We start from the raw sequence: 17,944 nt of genomic DNA, 5'->3' as shown, positions 1-17,944 counted from the left end.
AATGCTTATGTATTAACTCATTTATTCTAGAAACAATTAGAGCACAGAATCTAGAGTTAGACTCTCTAGAATTGAGTCACGGCTCCTCCCTTGTAGACTTTGAACAAGTTACTCGACTGTTTCATAACTCAGTATGTCATCTGTAAATTGGAAAAGTACAGTACTGAAGGATTATTATGAGGATTTAATGACTATGCACAGTCCTTAGAACAGTTTCTAGTATATGGAGAGTGTTGTAGAAGCGTCAGCTATTTCCCTTTTGCATCAGTGGATTGAGATCTACCTTTGGAGTATAGTTATGATGGGCACATTGCCCTGTCCAAATTTCATCCTCGGCTTCCTATAAATAGCAGCTATTATTGCCTACATTAACCTGCGAGGGAACTAATTTCTTTCATGAAATTATGTCGTTAGAGCCCTATTCTCTTTTTTTCAAGAAGACTTCATTCTTCTAGAGTCCCAAGGGGAGATGAATAGGAAGCTGAGATACATATGAAGTTTCTAATAACCTTAGTTTAGAAAAAGATGTATAGGAAAGAGTAAGTGGACTTCAGACAGAGTAAGTAAGAGGCCAGGGTCAGGAGGAAGCACTTTGTTATGTGGTAGGCCACACTAAAACACACCCTTGCTGTCTCCAAGAATTTGTCTCTGACTTGTCTAAGGGGAAGAACTTGCGTCATCATGATTCATTTCATCATCATCTCTGTATGGAAGGCAAGATGTCTGTCTTTCCAGCATTGCCCTTTTTCCTGAGATCCAGGTTCTGGTGTCTAGCCTCTTCTTGGAAGCCTCTCACAGACACAATAAACCCACAATTCCAAAATGAACTAATGACATCCATCCTCAAACTCACTCCTGATTCTGTATTCCTCCTTCAGGAAACGGTACCATCATTCACTGTAACACAAACCAGAAACCTGGGTGTCAACTTGAAATTTTCTCTCAGTCCCCTTTATTTATAAGATTTTTGTTTTGATAAATATTTGGCTTTTTACCCCCTTGTCTCCATTTGTGTTGCTTCTAAATTTATTCATAAATTCATATATCTCATTTGGATTACTGTAATAGATTGAAAATTCTTCACCTTTTATTCTGCTGCTGCCCACACCTAGTGTAACAGAGTAACAAATATAGAGGTCATGGTTTGAATATACCCTTGACCAAACAATCAGAGTCATGTAACCAAAACTTAAAACTATCCTGATTTCCCCTGCAAATATTGACTGTGACCTTAAACAAAACTTAAGCTTTCTTAATGTCTGTGTGACTTATAGCTTTCCAGCCAATCAGCTACAAACAAGTCAGCTTATACAGTAAAAAGGAATATAAGTTTCTAGTAACCAATTGTAATGAAAAATGTACTTCCTTATTCATGCTTTATAAACTAAGCTGTAACTACTGAAAGCTGAGCTTGTAACTACTTTCCGTTTGAAGTGTCCCTGTTTATGAACAGTTTGTATCTCGCCCAATAAAATATTCATATTATTTTCTTTTGACACTGCCTTCTTCTACACTGTCATAGAAAGTCTTTCTTAATATAAATATAATTATGCCACTGTTCTGTTTACATACTGCATATATTAAGGTTGAAATGCCATGACATTGACCACAAAGCTTCTCCAGGCCTGTTGCCTGCCTTTCTACTACATCTTGTCTCCTAGCCAAGTACATGAACTAAAAACTAAATTCAGTTCTAAGTTTTCAAACTGCTCTTAATCTCTGGCCCTTTGCATGTACTGTGTCCGTTCTGAGGAATGATTAATTTCCAGTCTCTGCTCATCTTCTAGTACTTAAAACATGGCCCAGGAGATACTTCTTCTATTTATTGTTCCTTCCGTTATCTTCACAGAAGTCTAAGCACCTGATTCACATTTCTCCTTGGCTGTCTCTCCTACTGGACCACAAAGCTTCTTGAGGGAAGAGATGGATATAACTTCCATTTGGTATCTCATAAACTTAACACAGTGTCTGGTTTAAAATAAATCTCAGTCTATGGCCATGCCACCTTGAACAAGCCCGATCCTGTCTGATCTCGGAAGCTAAGCAGGGTCGGGCCTGGTTAGTAGTTGGATGGGAGACCACCTAGGAAGACCAGGTGCTGTAGGCATAAAAAATAAGGGATTGTAAACTGACAAGGTTCTTGCAATCTGTGAGGTCAATCAAGGGTTGCCTCGCCTAAAAGAAAAAAAAAAAATCTTGATTAATAGATAAACAAGTATCACATGAGAGTAAGTGGTTTGGAGTTATGTTATCAGCTGGAGAGATGCTTCAGGAGAAAGTATCCTCTGCTCTCTACTCAGAAAAGTTCAAAACAGATAAGAAAATATGTCCCAAGGAGCAGACAGGCAGTACTATATATACTGACTATAATAAGTCATTAATAGGACAACTCATAGATAACAACGGAGGCAAGCAGTAGGTCATAAGGGGAAAGGTATATGAGGGATCTTCAAGAAGCATGTTTTCTATAGTCTCAGCTTAACTACGTATGTGACCTAAGGGCACCTCACTCTGCATTAAGACCTTTGCTTTAGCGGAGGGCTGGGTTTAGAGTAGTTGACATGCCATATCCATTCCACCCGATTCTATAAATTATTGGCAAAAATTATATAATCTTACCATGGTTTGAGTTTCATCTTGATTTACTATGTCTCTATACCTTTAGTCTTTGAATTTAAAACACAATTTCAAAACATGCTGTGATGCTGGAGAATATCGCCTTTGGGGATTAAAATATAAGTCGATTTGTTGAGCATGTATTGTGTATTTAGTAGAAGCACCATAGTGTTTTAAGTATAGTGAACATTGAAAAAAAAAGTAGTACAAAATCCCAGTCTTAAATGACTGAAATCTAACTGAGGAAGTAAAATTGAAAACAAGAAAGAGAAGAGACAAGATGTTCTCAGGCACTGACCTTGCTCAGTGGCTATAGTAATAGCCTGAAACACACGAGACGTCGGAGTTGTTGAGGAAGGCCTGATGGCAAAATCATAAATTTAATTGAACCTTAACGTCTTCCATGAGTGGTGACAAAGGAGAACAGAACGTAATCAGGCACCAAGCCGAAAGTGGGTACTATCAAGTATTATTGTGGGTTGGAAGGCAAGGGGGAGATCACATTTGGATTGCAGTGTGGAGACAGGCCTTACTGGAGGGAGACTTGGCCCCTGCTCCTCAGGGAGACTGGGATGGAAAAAGGGACTAGACTTGCAGGTGGTTTAGAATTAAGCATATGCAACAAACAACACAACACAGAGGTGCTCCAGAGTGTGAGCAGAGTACCATGTGGAAACAAGGAGAATTCTACCATGAGAGACATAGATATAAGGAAGGGTGGTACCCACAATAATCTGCATGTTAATTCAGAATGCCAGTCTGTCCCCCTTCTTCCCGTGACCTCCCTTCCTTGGAAACCACAAATCTGGGGGGAGGGAAAAAAACGCCTGTAAACAGTATGAGTCACCCTTGCATTTCTGTATCATATTCGATGCTTCATCTCTCTCATTAACTACCTCATTGCCTGTCTGTTTGGGTCTAAGTCTACAAATAAAAAAATAAGAGTTCTGCCTCTCTGTTCAGGTCTCTGTTTATTCTAGAACGTATGCCCCTTTAAATAAAAAGGCTGGCACCTTACTACTTGTCTTCATGAGTGGTTTTATACTCCCAAACCAAAGACCTTCTTTTCCGTCTTTCTTTATTCTGGAAGCTACATCATTGAGAAGACACTCTCCGCTCAGTGAGCAATACTTCTATCCTGGCAGGAGACTCGACGGGTGTATATACTTTGTTTCCTTGCAGCCGAAATATCTGGGTTCTGGCTAAAAAAAAACAAAGCAAATGGAACACTCATCTTATCTATTTATAGTTATAATGATTTACTCACCCAATAAAATTTAGATTTATCTAAATTAGATTCATCTAAATTCTCTTGTCTGTCATCTCTGTTAGAAAACATGGTCTTCTTTTTTGTTGATAAAGGAGCTGAGACTCAATTTATGGCCTGTTTATTCTCTTTCTCTGTCTCTCTGTCCCTGCCAGCTTCGCACACATTCCTGCTCACTCTGACACACTCATGTTTGCTCTCAGAGAGATGGCCCAGCCCCAGCTCATGGAGAGCTCCGAGGAAAGACATGCAGCCTCGGCTTCAGATTAATGAGCTATTTGACTAGGACATGACGTTGGTTTAACAGCAGTTTTCCTTATATGTGGTGTGATCAGGAATTTGCAGAAGTTTATTCTTAGCTTTTTCTTTTGGCTTCTGCAACATGTTAACAGCTTGTGCATTTTGTAATGCCTTTTTTCATTGCCATGGTAACCATTAAAACTTAAGGTGTATGTGACTAGAGATCTGGCCAAGCCATTGGTTGCTGACATGCTGGAAGGCAGTGCAAATGAAATCACATCTAGTTGGCTATTTTTTACAGCTGTGTCTCGCCTTAATTAACCTGGCATATGAAATTCTCCAACAAAATAACAAATATTAGTATAACAAAATATTAGAAGATGATTTTTTACATCAGAAAGAAAATTGACAATAGAATACGGTTATACAGTGAATCATTAGTTGATTTTAAAATATGATTATGTTGACCACATGCAACTCTTAGGAGTAAACTTGCAAATCTTGAGTTGTTAAGTCTTAGAGGAGGGTCAAGAGTTTAATTTCAGACCCAAATTAAGCTGGTAGGCATAAACTCTACCTTGATCTCTCCGCAAGTTTTGGTTTTGCTTTTAAATATTGCATGAGGTTTTCTATCAAAAATGGTGTGATAATTAATAAACTATTATCGAATTTTGATCGTTTCTTGTATTAAACAAATTCAAGTATGAGTGTAAAACAAAGCAAAACCAAACAAACAAGCTAACAAGTTCAATAAAAACAATAACAAAAAAGAATGACAAAGATTACTATCCCAATTATGAAAAGGTCAATGGCCACTTAATGTAATTTGTTTCTATTTGATTTTATTTTCCAATTCTACAATTCTTTATTCTCTTCAGCACTGTACATTATAGGAGGTACTAAAAACTTGTGAGGCAGTTTCTATTTTCAGTAAATATGGGAATCTATTTGGAAATAAGACTTACATGAAGAAAACAAAGATAAAACATAGTTATATGTTTTATACACCAAGAAACAGGCTCTGTGAGAAAGTGGAAGAATCAATGTGAACTTGACAGTCAAGAATTTTTTATATAAAAGACAAAATTTGAACCACACATTGAAAGTCAGGAGAGATTTGCTAATCAGACAATAGGACTAGAAGGATGATTTTTTTTTTTCCTGAAGAAATATTTTTTCATAATATTGCCATCAAAATGGTTGCCTGAAAGTATAGGACAGTGTGAATACTGCATAAGAAAATGGTTCATCCTCAGGTTAAGATAACATTTTGTTTGAAATATTGACATTTTTAAGGAAATACGAGAATATTTCCTCATAGCTCAAATGAAGATGAAAGCCTTTCCCTGTCTAATACGAAGATGATGAATTCATGCTGAACACATAACAAAGTTTGATGCACTGTTATCTTAAGGCAATGACATATTTTAGCAGAGGAAAATATGCATTTAAGAAAATACTTTAAAAAAGAAAAGAAAAGAAAATACCTTGATGGAATTTCCAGGTATCTATCATAAAAGTACTGCCCAAGCTAGAGAAGTTTGTTTCTCAATAAAGATTTTTAGGTACCATCTTTCTTCTCCTTTTCAGTCAATCCAGCTACTATGATTAAAATGTGAATTGTCATCTTAGTTTAAATAACAGACACTAACAAACAATGTCCACCAGTTGAATAAAAATACATTTTGAAAAGGTCCATCTTCAGTGTTGCCTTTCACAAAGATAGCCTCTGACATTGCCTGCTTCAATTCTCAATCACTGGCAGATGTTTATTTAATAATAATTTTAAAAATTTTATTCACTACAGGCACCCAAAGGGAGCATTGTGCAAAAGTCCACCTTGACATTGAAACTAGCATGGGTGCCCTGGATTTTATTGTGCCTATTAAAAGTAGGTTGGATTTCAGCATTTTATTTGCAGACACCAAAATTCTCTAATCAGAGCACTCCCTGTTTTGAGGGTCTCTGCCTGGCCAGTTGTTCACAGCAATAGGCTTTAATGAATCCCCGCCGCCCCCAACTCCCATACACACACCATAAATTGGTAGTAATCCATTAAACGATGAGAAGTTAGTTTAAAGGAGAGCTGATTATATAAGGGCTTTAGGAAATGGAACACGGAATGATTAAATGAGCAAGGAAAAGTTCTTCACTTTTCCATTTTCAGTCATACTCTTATCAGATAAATGACCCCAGACAATCATCTGCTTTGCTGTTAGAAACAACAGGACAAATCATTACTCATTCTCCTTCTGTCTCGCTCTCAATTTCTCTTCCTCCCTCCAGACCTCCCCGCCCTCTCCCCAGCCCCTTTCTCCTTCTCGCTCTCTCTGACATGAAATTCTACCTTAAGAGTATCATTTTCTCCTTTTAGATTAATGTATTTATTTCTGTGAAATTGCTACTACCATTGTAATAAGGAAAAAAGTAATCAGTCACTGGCATCTCAGTGTGAATGAGTTTATTCACAAGAAGCAGTTTTGTTGGGTCAAAATGCACCGGGCACTTGGGAATATACAGGAATGAGAGTAAGTACTCCAAAGTGGGCAAATAACCTGGTGGTGAGTTAAAGGGAAAGGTGCAATTTATTTTGCAGTCTCGGGAACTGTATTCTCATCCTGGCCTTAAATGACAGAGCCAATTTAATCACACTAGCTAATTTTGTTGAGTCTCAGTTTCTTTATCTGGCACAAAAAAAATGGTTAAACATGATGACCTCTAATGTTTACTCTATAATTTTATTTATGTAGTTATAATTGCAAATCTGCCAAGGATCTGTCCTTCCTTAGTGAACAATCGCTAATGATATAACAGAATAGATTAATGACTAGTCCCATCTAATAGTTTAAAAAATCCTTATAGAGTTAGCCAAATTAAGTAGCCCTACACTATTAATATTGATCTGTACTATCTTTGCTAGATCCCTGTCTTGGGCAGAATTCTAAGATGGTCCCCAATTCTCAGTCTGCTATACACACTTTGTATAATTCCTTTCTTTTGAGGGATGGAAAAATCTGGGAACAAGAATGAATAGTTGTTCCCTTCATTAGGTTATTTTATGAGACTGTGCTGGCTGATTATAGAGAGAGGAGAAGTTAAAGAGACATATTCCTACTGGTCTGGAAGAAAGCAAACACCCATGTTGTGAATTGCTCATGGAGGTCATGTGGCAAGGAACTGTGTGTGAGAGTGGTCCTCAGCCAGCTGACAGCTAGCAAGAAAACAGAGACCTCAATCACACTGCTGCAAAGAAATAAGTTTTTCCAATAACCACTGAGCATGGACGAGGACCCCAGGCCTCAGGGAAGAACCAGCTGACACTGTCATTTTCACCTGGTAAGACCTTGAGCAGAGGATCCAGTTAGCCCATATCAAGACTATTGTTCCACAGAAACTGAGAATACATTTGTGTTATATTAAGCTGCTAAATTTGTAGTAATTTACCATCCAGCAATAGAAAACTAATACCAGCCCCTACCACAACCGCTTATTTCCAAAGATGGAGTTTATATAAGCAAATGCAAACATCTAATGGGAAAAAACCCTAGAAAAATACACATCGATGGATAAGACAAAGTTAAGACAAAAAGAATCTACAGGCAAAGTAGACTATGTGAAGGTAGGTTTCCTTTGGCCCATTATGATCTCGTCTAAGGCTTGGGAGTTAAGACCAGTATGCACTTCTATGCCTATCTAGCCCCTTGTGTGCAGATGCTTGTGTATCAGTATAAGAACGTTATATGTTTGTATTTGTTTAGTAATGAATCACATCAGATGTTTTAGGAGTAGTTGTTAAATCCCTTATAATGGATATAACTGCACGTGTGCCATTGGGGAAATTTCCTCCTGACCTCAGCTGGTGATCAGTTTATGCCCTGAAGCATAAGAATTGATAGGCCCTATAATTTTATCCAAGCTAATGTAACAGCAGCTGCTGTCCTTGGTGTTTGCTATCTGATTAAATTCCCAAATTAGGGATTGCCTTTTGTAACCTGAATTCTATCATGGTGGTGAAATCTCAGAATAATTGCTCTCATTTTTACCTCTTCCAACATGGAGTGTTTCTTCAATAACACATGGACCATCTCGGACCATCGTATATTCCTCTGGCACTTTATTAGAAATTGGGAATTTTGTAATCCTATGCAAAATGAGATTGCATGCTTTCTAACGTAAGAAAGGAGAGAAAGAGAGAGAGGCCAATTCAGCTCTAAAACTGCAATTGTTTGCCTACCTCCAGGGACACATCTCACAGATTGCCATGAAAATAAATTGGAAAGTTTACAATTCCAAATCATTGCCTACCACGTATTACTTCACAGACAAAAACAAACACTTCTACCACCATCATCACCACCGGGAATACACGAAAACATATCTGAGAACTTTCATGCCTTCATAAGGAAAAAGGCATTACAATTAGTTTAGACTATAACCATTCAAAAAGTGTGTTTGTTTTCTGCTGCTTTTAAAATGATTTATTATTTATTACTATTTTTTTTTTTTTAATTTCAAGATTATCTTCTTTATTTCTTCAGGAAAGGAGCAGTTTGGGTCTCTGTGTCATTACCGAAGCAAAGCGAAAGCCTGCAACTGCGGATGGCTGCAATTTCCACCATAACAGTGAACCCAGCAATTAGAACCGTTTGTTACAGTGACAGCGGAGAGAACCATTTTCAAGCAACGAGGCGGCAGCATAGGAGCTGAAGAAAGCGAGAGTGCGTTCATTTGAAGGGGACTATCGCCACACAGCCGCTAATTCCGGAATAGCAGGCAGTTTTGGGAACAGGCTACCAGGGCTGATATTCACATAAATTCTTGAACTTTTCAGGAGGGTCTGATTTTGCTTTCTCTGACTGAAAATAAAATTGGATCATAAATGTTGGCATTTGAGAAGAGACAGAGACTTTTTTCTTTAGCTCACTTTCTAATTTAACTTCTTATTTTAATATTGAAAATATAAAGGTGGATATTTCCATTGCTAATTCTGGATTTGAAGTAGTATTTCAGTGCTCAGAAAGCATCTCACAATAGAAACTGTGCCAATAGAGCCATATTTATTTTACAACAAAGGCATGTGAAACATAACTTCAACATTTTAATCCGTTTCCACTTAGTTTCCCTGATTTTCATATATCTTAAATTATGTTTAAAATTTCATTGATAGCTTGGGAAAAAAATGCGGTGTTTGATCTTTCTTTTCTCCTTCCTCCCTTCTTGCTTCTCCTTGTTGTTCTTATTTTTTAAAAAATATATTCCCTTTTATTACTATTGGATTTAATTCTTGATTCCAACAATGACAAATGGCATAACTCTACGACCTATGAGATTTTCTTTGGATTTTTATTTCCCTGTCTCTAATGAAGCAAGAATACTACTTGCTTACCTCAAATAAATCATTTGAGAATTAATAAATTAATGTGAAATCTTTGATCTTCTCAGAGCCAGGTACTTTTTCTTCCTTTGTTCAAGAGCTGTTATTATATAAAAATTCAATAAATAGCCAACTACAGATAACACTTAGACGTTAAACAGGCATCTTGCCTGTTTTTTTTTTTTTGTGGCAAATATTTGAACATACCAACTTTCTATACTATAACAAAGAAAGCCAGATTATAAAGCAAAAAAAAAAAAAGCAACCCTACGAATTCCCATTTTTTCTACAAGGAGAAATACACTAGAATGGGTGGTTTGCATAGAAGGTTGTCAGAGATATTTCAGTTACTATTTTCCAGTCTTTCCTAGAAGCAGGTATCACTAATGCAGAAAAATTTGTTGGTCGTTTTTCTCTTCTGCTTTGTTTTAGAGAGGATGAGCATTATTTATTTATTTTTTTCCTTTTATTTGTTCTACAACTGCACAACTACTGCTCTGGCACCGAGGCAGCTTCTGCCAGAGTCAGAGGTGAGGTTGCGCTTGACTGAAGAAATCTAAGATCAATTTGTTGCCTCATACTTCAACATTAAATGCAGCTTGAAATATAATTGTTAGTCCATGCACTCTCTGCTCTAAAGGAAGTGTTCCGGCTCCTTGGAACGGGGAGAGTGGTTATCGGTGATCATCCACAACGTGTACCCGAAACCAAGGCTAACTAGAATTTTCAGGCTGAGAAAGAAAGAGGGAGAGAGCATGCACAAGGTGTAGGATGGAGAACAGGGAACAGAAAAGGAAAACACAGAAAATTCAGAGCTCATAGAAGTTAAAACACTGAGTGACTTGAAAAGTGCTTGGTCAAATTTGAAAATTTGCAAATAAAATTGTAAAATAAACGTATTACTTATAAATTGGTTTCCTTTATTCTTGTTCTTACTTAAAGGGTTTCTCCTTGTACGGCTTTATAAATCCTGTTTTGGAGGAAAGATATCTGGCACCTTCCTGGGCAAGTGACTTATAGTTTTCCCTTTTGAGGGTATTTGCCTGTTAAAAGAGAGCTGTCTGAAAGATACAGTGTGTATGTGGCAATGGAGGTGAAGTGGGTGGGTGGGTGGTTCTAAACTGGGTGGCCGAGTGCTTTTGAGATGTCCTTAGAATCAAGCCTTGTAAGGCTTGATGTTCTGTCCTTGCATATGATTGGATGAAAGAGACAAAGAAGTGACTGATTGCTAAATACCAGTTTTGCAGCTCTACAAATTAAGAGTTAACCCTGTGTCAGTATCCTGTGCTGCTGATTCCAGGTCAGAAACATCTTGGAATATCCTCTCTGTCATGCTGTGTAGAGTGAAGAGGACCCACATGTATGTCCTGTCTGGCGGTGAGAATAAGATACAATGTTTTGACTTACTTGCTAATAAAAGTGGTCCCCTAGCTGAGAGTCAGCATAGGGTCCTGGAAAGGGCAGGGTTTCATTATCAGACAGGTGAGGGGATGGGTCTCCATCCATCATTTACTACTTGTGTGATTTCTCAGTCTCTAGGACCCCCAGTTTTATCATTACACGAGGGACACAATCATATTTCTATGGAAGGATTTGGGGGAGGCTCAAATATGATGATGACTATAATGGCCACCCTTTCATGGCTACCTATTAGTGTACAACTCAGCAAAAGCTTACATATTATTGTCCTTAATTGGCACATTCTTGAATTATAAATATTATTCCTGCATAGAGAGCAAGAAACCTCAAAGTGGTAACGTTCTCAAGGCCACAACCATTAGTGAGAGAATCACGTTCAAACTCAGGTTTGTTTGCCTATGAAGTCTTTGCTCTCTTGTATATTAAGTAAAATCTCAGTTTCTCTGTGCTCTCTGTTTTGTGGACTGTATACATCTTTGGTGACACACTACTCTGTGTGGGTGCTGTGACAATCCCAGGGTTGTAGCAGACAATGGGGTCAGTGGAGTCAGGCAAGAGAGAGTCCTCTAACAAGTACCTGTAAAATTCAGTGTCCTGGATTCTGAAATAACACTGACTTCCTTTCTTCATTTTGAAATCCATTAAAGAATTTGAAGATGATTCTCATGTTCCCCCAAATCTTCTTAACTAAATACCTTTTCTCAACTAAACACCTACAATTCCCTCAAACATTTATCTGAAGATTTGGCTTCTAGAATGCTCAAAACCTTGAACATTTTAATTCTTTGTTTTAACTATTTTCTTCTTCTATCCACATCAAAGATAATACTTATATTATTAATAACAGGGAGAGAAAGAGAATGATCTAGTCTCTTGGGAGAATTTTTTATCAATTCTGTTTTTATTAAACTGTTTTAGATTTATTTTATTTTTTCATTTTTCTTCTTAGAATTCCTCCATCAGGGGTCAGGAATTGCAGGCATTTTTCTAGTCAAACTATCTCTGCCATCTCCATGTGAAATTTAGCATGACAGCCAGAAGTGTGGAATGTGAGCCATACCATGGTCAAGGCTCTAGGGCAGATTGCATGCTCTCACCAGCCGGGTCAAGCCACTTAGGTCTTCATGGATGTAAATCAGTCCCCTGACACATATGAGTCCTGGGATTCAGCTATCAATTTGCCATTGTCTAGCTGTACACTTTCACTAAGCAGAATGAAGCACAAGGCCCAGAGAAGTCAAGGGTCTTTTCCAAGGTCACTGATTTCATGTAGGAGAGTTGGAATTAATGCCCATGTTCCCTGACTGCGGTTTAGTGTCACATCTTCTGTAAGCCTCGTTAGATCATTTCTACAAGTAGGAGCTAATGGTGAGAGGCCAACTTACTAACCCTGCAGGCTGCTGACTCCCTGGTGCAATCACCCCAATACTGCAACCATCTCCTGCCACAGTGACACACATGAACATTCACATACGCTCACACGCACTCACATTCACATGCACACTCACACACAGGCATACACACAGTTATTATCGATCTTTGGACCTAAATTTTGGACCTAAAAAAACTTAAATTCATTCTTAAAATTCTGATTCTGGGGGTCCCTTTTCTCTAACCATTCCCATCATGATGAGCCTCCACTATATTACTCAAAATAATTCACAAGTCTCTCCTAGCTTGCATGTTTTACACTCCACTCTTTTTGCGCATTTCCTTTTCTTTTGCACTATGTAGAATATAACCGCCTTCTGGAAAGAACCATATTTTGCTTTCTTTTGTTTTCCCATAACCTACCAGAGAGTCTGTCATAATAAGTGTTTTCTGAACTGAAACTACTGATGCTATAGTTTACAAGTAGTTGAGAAGGAGGTGACCTAGGGGAGAAGGCAGTACATATTACCTTGCTACTATAGAATTTCCCCCTCACCTTGCATTTATTCCCGATCTTGTTTGTATAGAATTACCATGACTTATTCATTCACTTAACTCATATCCCATTTGCTCTGAGAATACTCGCTAGGGCATGTGTGGCTACAGCATTTATCTCGAGATAACTCGCAGATTACAGTCCTAATCTTACCTCCAAAGTTTGCAAGAAATATCTCGCTTTTATTATTATTTTTGCATCACTCTAGTATATCAATAGTCTTTGGAAACAAGTCGCATCATTCTATTTCTGTCATTCTGTTTTTAGTAGTGGTATTTCCATTTACAAAATATAGTAACTCCAGATCACTGAAAATGTCAAATCCTAGAAAACGAAGCGTTCTCACAGTTGTTAGCCCAAGATTCATTTGATGAATCTGATTTATGTATACATTTCTGTTACATTAGGATTAGAGACAGGTTCTCTTTAGAAATAACTCCAAGAACAGTTTTTGTGTTTTATTTTCATACTGAAAACCAGTCAGATTTGCTTCAGCCTCGAAGAGCGTGTTTATGTAAAATTAAATTAATGCTGGCAGTGAGCTGCACTTCTTTTTTTTTTTCTAAACAGAAAATGATTTAAAGACTGTTTCAACCTACTGTGTGATAGACAATGTGTTAAGTGCACTGAGAGTAACAAATTGGGGTGTCAAATCCTCTGTCTTCAAAAAAAGGTACCATCTGGGTTGGGTTGGGGTGTGGTGTGGGGCAGAGGAGTACAGAAATCTTTGAACACTGTCATAGTGAGAGAGTACAAAATGAAGGAAGAAAGAAGCACTATGGAAATTCAGAGAAAAGAAAAAACTAACTTGGGAGCTCTATGCCAGCCTCTGGTCTCTGTTCTTGGTGTTAGCCAGCCCTCACCTCTGGTGTCTGGTCTTTAATCAGGTCTTAGAGGACAGGAAACTCCCTACATTTCAACCCTTAGAGACTAATGTTATCTATCCATTACCACTGGATCCTGCCATATGGAATTCCACGTTAATCCTGGGGCAGTTTTTACATTGCAGATTGTAAGTCAGGTTCAAATAAATTCACATGCTTGTTCTCTCGTGAATTTTTCGAAGAAAAAGCAATGCTAGAAGAAAAATAAAAATACTGGAAATACTGGAAAAACCAAGTAGATCTACTTTTTTTTTTTTTTTAAAGTTTTAGATGGAGTAAAGATTGAAAGGCCTGGGACAAAGAGAAAAAAAAAATGCAGTGAAGAAATAAAAATAATGTTTTTAACAGGAGGGAATGGAAAAGGTGGATTGAACCAGCTCCTAGGGAGGCACAGAGGAAAACAAAAACAAGAACAAGGAAAAGCTTTAGAGGATTCTCCCATCACTTTCCCTTTTTTGTTCAGGGCCTGCAGGGGTGGTAGGGTTTTTTTTTTTTTTTTTTTTTGGTTTTTATGTAAATAGAATGAATATATTCTCCCCTTTTCCTTTTCTCTGCAGGACTCTCTCGCCCCTTGAAACCAAGGTTGGCTGCAGTTCAGACAAAGAAAAACAAGAATTTGGAGAATAAATGATCATTCTTTCTTCTGTCTCTGAGAGGAGAAAGAATGCTCATTTATTCTCCAAATTCTACCTTCATTTCCTAGCCCTTCCCAGGCTGACATCCACTACCTCACCTTATAGCACCATGGATTACCATTCAAGTTCAAGAAAGGCTTCCACACATTTAACATGGGAGAAGGAGCACAGTATCCTAATTGCACTCTGAAAGTCAAATGCCTGACAGCACACCCACCAAGGGTAGGATTTACTTGGGGGAAGAGACGGGAATCAAGAAGAACAGGTCGCAATGTGAATATTTATTATGGGACATTTAGAGGGTAAGAGAGATCTATCAAGATGGGATAGAAAGCATCCATGGAGATCAATCTTATCTGTACCCTCAAAGTCAACATCTCTTACCTCCATCAAACCCTTCTCTGCAAATTGTCTCCATATCTGGTCACATTTTTCAATGACTAAAATTCTTTCTTCAGATGTACTGGTGCTAGAAATCCAAAATGCTGACTTAAATTATTATCATGATTGTTTATTCTCTCCTTGGTGCCTATGCTATGCATGCACACACACACACATACATGCACACACACACACGTTTGCCTTGTTGATTGACAACACAGATTAAGAAAATATGTACTGATTGTTTGTGGGTCTTCTAAGTATTTGCATGAAGAAAATGTTCATAGAAATCTCACAAAAATTCAACAACTTGAGCCTTGTTATAGTTGTCACTGTTTCACAGATAAGGAAATGGCGTCATGTAAGAAAGCTAAGTGAGTCAATAACAAGCCAGTTAGTCAGTGGAAGAGCTCTACAGTATTTTGACAGCATGTTCCTTTGCTATAACACATTAGTTTACCTTTGACTTCATTACCATATCTGGTTTTGCAGTTCGAATCTTTTTTTTTTTTCTAGATACTTTTTTCTGAATATATTCATCTACAGAATTCTCTTCCTTAAAGTTTGCTCTAGTAATAATATTAATAATAATAATAATATATTCTGATAGAAAAGAAAGGAATCATAAGCTTTGAAAGGTAAACATCCTTTATATTTTCTTTCTTCCCATAGCGTCTACCACATCCTTATCCAGAGAGTCTAGAAACATAGTACGTGCAATGCAATTAATCCCGCTACGAGATTCATAACAAGTAAAATATAAGCCATCAGTGCCTTCTGTTATTTTATTTTATTTTATTCAGGGTGTTTCTACTTCTGAAATGCTTGGAAAATACCAAAGCTTTTGGGCACCCAGGATTCTGTCAGATCTCATTTGTGCCAACCTTTAAGGGTGGCTGAAGAAGCTTATTTTGACACATAAATTTTAGTCCTATATTTTTCAGCTGCTAATATTTCAAGTTGAGCCAAAATATGAACAATATCTCACCAACCCTACCGTATTACATTATGAAATTGAGAATCGCATTAATGAGATAATCTAATAGGTGTTTCTCAGACAGGATAAATGTATGCCATCATTTTCTAAAGGGCAAGGAGAAAGGGGCTTTCGATTGGACAGCAGTTGATAGAAGAGAATTCAGCCCAAGTGAGTGTTTGGGCTTCTTTCTGCAATAGATGTCATCCTCCCAGTCAGCCCTCCGGCAGCATATTCTATAACCTGGAAGACTTGGTTCTAGTTACTATCCTGATATTTCTCTGCAGCATGAAAATGAAGTTACTAATTGCAGGTAAGCATAAAATTTTCCTGGAATCATTTGCCTTTAATATAAGGTGTTAGCTTTTGTACATAAGATGAACTAGATTTAAGAAAATTTCTTTTTCTCGGTGTGAGGAGTTGTAGATAGTAAGCTACCTCCAACTTTGGGAGCGGGGGGGATTGTAATCCCTCAAGCAAACTACTTTGATATTTCTTAAGCCTTAAAAATATGTGAACGTCCTGAGAAAGCAGGATTAAGAGCAAATCTCCAAAGTCTCTCTAGAACTTTACCCAAGTCACCAAAGAGATAATAGGAGGGGGAAAGATATTTACCAATGCTAAATCGGAATCCTGGCATGTGCGCATGATAGAACTAAATCAAAGGAAGATGGCGGGAGTGGAAACAAGAGCCATTCCTGTGAATGGGGGAGGGAGGGAGGGAGGGAGGGAGGAAGGAAGGAAGGAAGGAAGGAAGGAAGGGGAACTGGATCTCGGTTCACTTCCCTGATGATGGAACGTCTCTCTGTCAATTATCGCAAGAAGTCTAAGCTGGATTTTCCATTTATCCAGCCCTACCCTGGTTTCCTAAGCTGTAGTTTGGCCCTACAACTCCATCTCACCAACTATACCACCCTGGAGCACTCTGATTGTGCCGTCGTGGTGGACAATAAGGCCATCCACAACATCTGTTGTAGAGACATCAATATTGAGTGCCTAATGTATACTAACCTGAATAGGCTGATAGATCAGATTGTACCCTCTATCACTGCTTCCCTCAGATTTGATGGAGCCCTGAATGTTAATCTGACAGAATTCCAGACCAACCTGATGCCCTGTCCCTGCATCCACTTTCTTCTGGCCACATATCCTACGTCAGCTATGCTGAGAAAGCCTACCATGAACAGCTTTCTGTAGCGGAGATCACCAATGCACGCTTTCAGCCAACCAACCAGATGGAGCAATGTGACCCTCATCATGGTCAATATATAGCTTGCTACCTGCTGTACCATGGCAACGTGGTTCCTAAAGATGTCGATGCTGCCATTGCCACCATTGAGACCAAGCATACCATCTCGTTTGTGGACTTCAAAGTTGGCATTAATCACCAGCCTCCCATGGTGGTGCCTGGTGGAGACCCAGCCAAAGTACAGCAAGCTATGTGTATGCTGAGCAACATCACAGCTATTGCTGAGGACTGGGCTCACCTGGGCCATAAGTTTGACCTGATGTATGCCAAGTGCGTCTTTGTTCACTGGTACTTGGATGAGGGCATGGATGGAGGAGAGTTTTCTGAGGTCCGTGAGGACATGGTTGCTCTTGAAAAGGATTATGAGGAGGTCTGGATTCTGCTGAAGGGGAGGGTGAGAAAGTAGAGCAATACTAAAGTTAAAATGTCATAAAGGTGCTGCTTTTATAGGGAAACTTATTCTGTTTTAAACATTGAAAAGTTGTGATTTGATTAATTTGTCTGTAGCAGTGTATATTCTTGCACGCAATTACTGGCCTATGCTTTAGAACACAATGCTTTATTACAGACCCAAACTGTCCATTTCTCTAACGGGTTTGAATAAAGTATTCCCTGTTCTAAATGAAAAAACAAAAAAGATACACTCAATAGAAACTTTATATGCAGTTATATGTTTTCATTTAAATAATATTAGGGCAGTTAAAATGATAACGATAAGATATATTTTGTCAAAATGTAACTTCATGGCCTGATGTTTTAAATAATCATTTTCAAATGGCTTATTTACAGTAAAACCCAATGCTCATCATCATAAAGTAGTATTCGCAGGAATAATGAAGAAATCTCAGTTAAAACATTTAGCCTTCTGGGTGAGTTTTGTGAGCCTCCAAGACCAGCACTGATTGAGGTGGTTTCAAACTAACATGTCTCTGCAACAGCATTCTGTGTTTCTTATAAGAGAGATGCTGTAAGGACT

At 38.1% G+C, this 17,944-nt stretch overlaps 1 non-coding gene and 1 pseudogene across 1 annotated transcript; both read left to right on the top strand.

The window, feature by feature from the left end:
• The first annotated feature begins 1,988 nt into the window (after nucleotides 1-1,988).
• On the top strand, nucleotides 1,989-2,107 carry LOC111741590. Its single transcript, XR_002781034.1, has one exon. It is a non-coding gene; the product is annotated as a 5S ribosomal RNA (ribosomal RNA).
• A 14,374-nt stretch (nucleotides 2,108-16,481) lies between these two features.
• Nucleotides 16,482-17,385, top strand: LOC105293670 (annotated as a pseudogene).
• The last annotated feature ends 559 nt before the right edge of the window (nucleotides 17,386-17,944 follow it).

The sequence above is a fragment of the Pteropus vampyrus genome, unplaced genomic scaffold, assembly GCF_000151845.1.
Source record: "Pteropus vampyrus isolate Shadow unplaced genomic scaffold, Pvam_2.0 Scaffold3, whole genome shotgun sequence".
Lineage (NCBI taxonomy): Eukaryota > Metazoa > Chordata > Mammalia > Chiroptera > Pteropodidae > Pteropus > Pteropus vampyrus.
This window is presented reverse-complemented; position numbering and strand designations above follow the sequence as displayed.